Source organism: Leptodactylus fuscus, chromosome 2 (genome assembly GCF_031893055.1).
Source record: "Leptodactylus fuscus isolate aLepFus1 chromosome 2, aLepFus1.hap2, whole genome shotgun sequence".
Taxonomy (NCBI): Eukaryota; Metazoa; Chordata; class Amphibia; order Anura; family Leptodactylidae; genus Leptodactylus; species Leptodactylus fuscus.
The window spans coordinates 222,967,102-222,973,461 of record NC_134266.1 but is presented as its reverse complement, the minus strand read 5'-3'; positions in this window follow the sequence as shown (position 1 = coordinate 222,973,461).

The window sequence follows — 6,360 nt, the reverse complement described above, 5'->3', positions numbered from 1 at the left end:
ATCTTGGACAAAATCTTTAAATAGTCCTGAGTGAATATTGTTTCTTTCGGCAAGACTGGGAAAATCGCCATATGCCGAATGTGTCCTAGATGCAAATCCTAGATCACCCTGAGAGCAGATACCTGATATATCAGTAAGGCACATAAAGGGCAGATCGCCACAAAAACGAAGAAAAGACATTAGTAATTAACAAGGGAAGATCTCAGAGAACATTAGCACATTAACCCCTAGACTTCCAATTCCTTTACATAAATCATACCCCCCTCCCTCACTCTCTGTTACAATCTCGTTCAAGCAGAAGAAGCATTGGCATTGAGGTTTAGCTAATTTGGAAATGTCAGCTGTTTCTATGGGTGGATACTGTATATTGAGAGCTGTTAATGTAGGTTTGGACCTGTAATAAAACATATTTTTCTACAAATTAAGACCATCTTATTAATGTGATATGACAGGGTTAATGCTTACTGATCAGTCTTTATTAGAGATGAGCGAGTACTGTTCGGATCAGCCGATCCGAACAGCACGCTCCATATAAATGAATGGATGCACCTGGTACTTCTGCTTTGACGTCGGCCGGCCGCTTAACCCCCCGCGTGCTGGCTACGTCCATTCATTTCTATGCGAGCATGCTGTTCAGATCGGCTGATCCGAACAGTACTCGCTCATCTCTAGTCTTTATGTATTCAGTGGCGTAACTACCGCCATAGCAGCGGAGGCAGCTGCCACAGGGCCCGGGACATTAGGGGCTACCGCTGCTATCATTAGACTCGGGGGTCTTTTCGGACCCCCAAGTATAATGATTGGCGGACCGGGAGAGGTAAGAAACATAAAAAACATGTTACTTACCTCTCCACGATCCTGCCAGGCCTCCTTTCTGACGTCTCTGACGTCACATGAACCCGGCCTGTGTCCCAGGTCATGTGACGTCTGACGTCATTGAACAAGGATGGCAGAGGAGAAGGCAGCGGAGAAGACCATGTAGGAGCCGGGGGACAGGTAAGTAGCAGTGGTTTTTTATGTTTTTATTCCCCCGGGTCTCCGATTATATCTGAAAAGACCCCAGAGTATAATAATTGTTTATGGGTGTCCACAGTGGGATATAATACTGTGTGCAGGGGCCACCATGGGGGATAATACTGTGTGCAGGGGCCACTATGGGGGATAATACTGTGTTAAGGGGCCACTATGGGTATAATACTGTGTGCAGGGGCCACTATGGGGGATAATACTGTGTTAAGGGGCCACTATGGGGCATAATAGAACGCGCAGAAATGCGTAGGTGGGGGTCGGTCGAGGTTGTCGGTGTCGGTCGGGGGGGGGGGGGGGCATGTCAAAAGTTCGCCACGGGGCCCCGCCATTCCTAGTTACGCCACTGTATGTATTCCTTGATATCACATCATTAAAATATCAAAAGATGGACATGACAGGGTTACAGTCACTGATACTGTTCAGTCTGTAAATATTTCTAGCTATTGCTATATGGTCACCATGGATAACATCTGTTACTGATCAGTTACTATGCATTCCTTTAATTTCTAAGTCCCCCATTAGTGGTCACGTCATATGACATGTGATATCAATGCAAAATATAATGTGGGTTCAGTACTGACAAGTTTTTCCATTTGAATTTGATATTTTGTGGTTTTTTTCCCTTCATTTTTATGATTTTCCTGTTGTCTGGAGCTCCAGTGCATATTTGTACGAGTGAATAAGTGTATGAGTCCTTGTTCTATGTTTGTACAGGTCTTCTACATGTCAAGCCAAGGTTTACACACGTTAATTGTAGTAATGAGATATTGAGCAATTACTTTTGGAGAGGAGTGAATTGTATCCTTTTAGCCGGTCCAATATGCCCCACTAGGATCCCCTTGAAGCCTTAATTTATTGAGATATATTGGGTTGGCAAGTTTGCAGCCCAGGTTTTAATGGACTATTTATTAAAGTAATTTTTTGTGCAGTATTTCAGGCAGTATTTTTGTTTGTTGTGTACTTGAGAACTTGTATTATTGGATATTTTTGCATTCATATAAATCTCAGATTAGAGCCTTCTTAAAATGGAGCCTAGGATCTCCTTCCATTATAAATCTCAGAACAGACTCCCCCTTACAACAAACCTTAGACTGACAGTCATTAACACAAGCGTCAGAGCTCCTAGAGACGTGATTCCCCACCGGGGTGCTGTGGAGACCTTCAAGGGGTGCCATGATTCTCCAGAGGGAAAATGGCCGCATGTCCTCTGTGTGGGTTTATGAGAGGATTACTACTTCAGGAGAGGGCACTATGTGGTGACCAACTATTTTCTCGCAAAATCACTAGATATGTGAAAAAGAATCCTTTTGCTTCTGGCACTGCCACCATGTATTTGAGTTTGCTAAATTATGAGTATGCAAACACTCTGGTGATTTGTGCCACCGAGCTAGAATCTTGCACTGAGCTTCTTGGAGTCGAAGACAAGAGGAAAAACCGTGGGAACTTTCCAAAATAAATCTGCTGCTTTCTTCTGACAGTTTTAAATTTAGTTCGGTCTCCCATGACTTCAGAAAACGTGGAGTTTGAAGCTCAGGCAACTGGTGGAGAAATTCCTTACAGTTTTTCACTTTCTGGAAGACCATTAAGTAAGATCATTAAACAGAACCAAGAGCCCCTATCTTCAGAACACATTTGCAAAAGTGCACGTGATGAAGAAAAGTTAAAGGTGTATCTGGGAGCAAGTCCATCAGCTGATCTCTGTTTAGGGGATGGCCCCCTATTGGACATCTCTCAGTGTGAGACCCCTCAGTTTACTCCAAAGGCCAGGGTAAGTGTGAGCTTTTGGGTTAACAACAAAAAGGATGAGGTCAGCTAGCAATATAAGTGATGGTGTCAGGGACAGTATGTTCCTATACTCATTCCAGGTTTCACAAGTATCTCTACGGAGAGGGTCAAGATCAGAAGCTTGGATAAGAGAAGATGGGAGCCACATGAGTTGTCTAAAAGTTGGCCATAATAATGGGGTACCTGATGGGCGTAGTGAGGAAGAGCCAATTTCCCAGATGTGAAGCCTTATAGTAAGGCAAAATGTCAGATTGCACTATTCCTCCGTCTACTTTCCCTGGGAGGTTTATATTTCCAGGTGAACATAGAAAACATACTTCTGAAAGATTTGAAAAAAAATGGCAGGAAGGTGAATGTTTGCATAATGTACCGTAAGTGATCTTGGGAACAATATAAGTTTGGAGAAAGTTTGTCCTTCCAAACCAGGACAGGTAAGGTAACTCATATGACTTCAGGAGCTCTCTCAGGTCATGAAGGAGAAGCTGGTAATTAAAGGAGAAAACAGTGTCTAGGTCACTGGCTAAATACTTCATATAATCTGTTTTCCAGATGAAGGGACAGCCTTTTTGTATAGTACTTGCATTCTCGGGTGTAAATGAAATATTTAGGATCTCTGATTTTGATACATTTACTTTGTAATTCGAGAGTTCACCATACTGAGCCAGAAGGGATGTTAATACAGGAAGGCCCGCTACAGAATTCATAATTAAAGGGATTCTATTATTAAAACCTTTTTTTTTTGTGGATAAGACGTCGGAATAGCCTTTAGAAAGGCTATTCATCTCTTACCTTTAGATGGGATCTCCGCTGCGCTGTTCCTTAGAAATACCGTTTTTTACCGGTATGCAAATGAGTTCTCTCGCAGCGATGGGGGCGGGCCCCAGCACTCAAACAGCGATGGGGGCATTTCTACCGCTGCCAGAGAAGCGTCTTCAACGCCGTCTCCTTCTTCGTCTGCAGCGTCATCTTCAATGTCTTCTTCCGGCACAGACTCGTAACTTCTAGGCCTGGGGTCTTGAGCAGAGCAGACTGCGCAGGCGCACAGGCCACGGGAAAATGGCCGCTAACAATAGTGTGCAAGCGACCATTTTCCCGTGGCCTGTACGCCTGTGCAGTCTGCTCTGCCCAAGGCCCTTGGCCTAGAAGTTACGAGCCTGCACTGGAAGAAGACATTGAAGATGACGCTGGCAGCGGTTTGAGCACTGGGGTCCGCCCCCATCGCTGCGAGAGAACTCATTTGCATACCGGTAAAAAACGGTATTTCTAAGGAACAGCGCAGTGGAGACCACATCTAAAGGTAAGAGACGAATAGCCTTTCTAAAGGCTATTCCGACGTATTATCCACAAAAAAAAAGGTTTTAATGGTAGAATCCCTTTAAGAATAGTACATCGTTTGCAAAGGCGACTGATTGTAGGGTATGTGACCCGACTTGGAAGCCTTCAATCTGCGAGTGTATGCATACCACCTGTAATAGGGTCTCCAAGGTAAGAACAAAGAGGGTGGGAGACAGGGGGCACCCCTGCCTAGTACCATTCGTGATGTCGAACAATTGAGAGAGGGTTCCATTCACTTTTAGATGAGCATGAGGCTGAGAATAGAGGGATAAGACCGTCCTTTTCTGCATCAAAGCCCTTTTCTGCATCTACTCCTAAAAATAGCAAAGGATGACTTCTCTGTCTAGCTAATACAATGGTGTGTAGGAGGGGTGCCATATTATATGACCATTCTCTTCCTTTGTCAAAACTAGTTTGTTCTTCATGTAACAATTTGGGAACTAGGGGTTGTAGCCTTTGTGTCAAAAGTTTAGCCCAGATTTTCAAATCAAGGTTCAAACAGGAGATGGGTCTGTAGCTGCTACAGAAGAGTTGATCTTTCTCCTCTTTCACTATAAGAGTAATGTAAGCCTCTTGAGTCTGTTTAGTCATAGTCTGACCTTGGAGAAGTGAAGTGCACATTAGAGTGAGATGAGGTAGGAGGGTTTTCTGAAATATTTTTGTAGTATATTAATGGAAAACTATCAGAAAATGCCCAATGATCTTTGCTAGTTCAGCTGCGTACAAAGGGAGGGGAGGTATAAATCTCAAAGGAATTGTTTGGTGCGGGCCAGTCTAAGGGATCTACAGCAACACTTGTTTTGTTCAGTTTGTATAGATCAGTGTAAAAACTCCCTAAAGAAAGTCGCAATTTGAGTAGTATCACCTGCTATAGAGTCATCACCTCTTTTTATAGCCTCGGTACAGGGCCGCACCTCTAATGAGGCGAGGTGAGTCGACCTCTTCAGGCGGAACTTTGGAGGTGGCGGCAGCCACGGCATCTTGATTTTTTTTTTTCTAAACTAGCGCAGGACAGGGCCGCTCTGAAAACAAACTCATCGGCCCTATCCTGAGCTGGTTTAGACGCAGACGTCTTATTGCTGGGCAAAAGGAGGAGGCGGCGGCAGCAGGAGTAGCGGCAAGGTAGGTAAGTAACATACTTTTTTTTTTTTTTTTAAATAATAGGCCGGTACCTGCTGAAGTATCCTCAGCAGGTAGCGGCCGATTTACCTACCTCCCTCGGCCTGCTCATGGACATTCTCCACTTCCCCTTCTACTATAGCACGCAGTGGGCGGCTGTGAGCAGGCCCGGGCCACGAACCACTATTATTATACTAGGGGAGTCTTTTCAGACCCCCGATTATAATAATCGGAGCCCCAGGGGAGATGAGGGAACATCATAAACAGTGTTACTCACCTCTCCTGGATCCTATGTTAATCCTAGTAGGATGTCCCCCATCTCTTTACTCTCCTGTCCCAATCTGGCCACCAGTCACTATAATAAAACCCTTAAAAGTGCACTGGATGAGGCGGATCCCCCCCTCCACTCAAAAATGTCTTATTCTTCTGGATCTCTTAGCGGCATTTGACACTGTTGCCCATCAAGTGGTTTTAAATTCAAGCTGTAAATTCAAGAACTGAGCTAAAAAACACATCAAAACGTCTGTTTCTTAACTCTTGATAAAAATTATTCAGTGGGTGTGCCCCAAGGAAATTTTTTTACAGGAGTGCAAGAGTCTAAAAAGGTTGGGAAACACTTTCCTAGATAAATAAAGACCTAAGACTATAACTTTTCTTAATATAGACTTTAGACTTCACCTGAGAAATCCCACACCAGATTACTCTGATCAGACCTGATCATGGGAAACATAGTTTGTTCAGTTTCACAGCATGTAAACAGTGATACAAGGAGTCTCACATAAAATAAAGCCAAGACAAGACTGCACAGGGGAACAGTCAGTATTTAGCACTGCTGTGGATGTATTTGCAGATAATTTTGGGCAGCTGGATAACACCGTTAAGTCCTCGCCTTTACAAAGATGCCTAGAATACATGTCTTCTAGGAGTCAAGAAGAGTTAGCAAGTATGAGTAAGGGCCCCTTCACACGGTGTAAGCGAGCCGCTCATTTAGATACGTATACACGTGTCTGAGCGCGGCACTCCAAAACAGAGCCCATTGATTTCAATGGGAAGCGTGCATATATGCACGCACCGGTTTTAAAAAAACGGTTT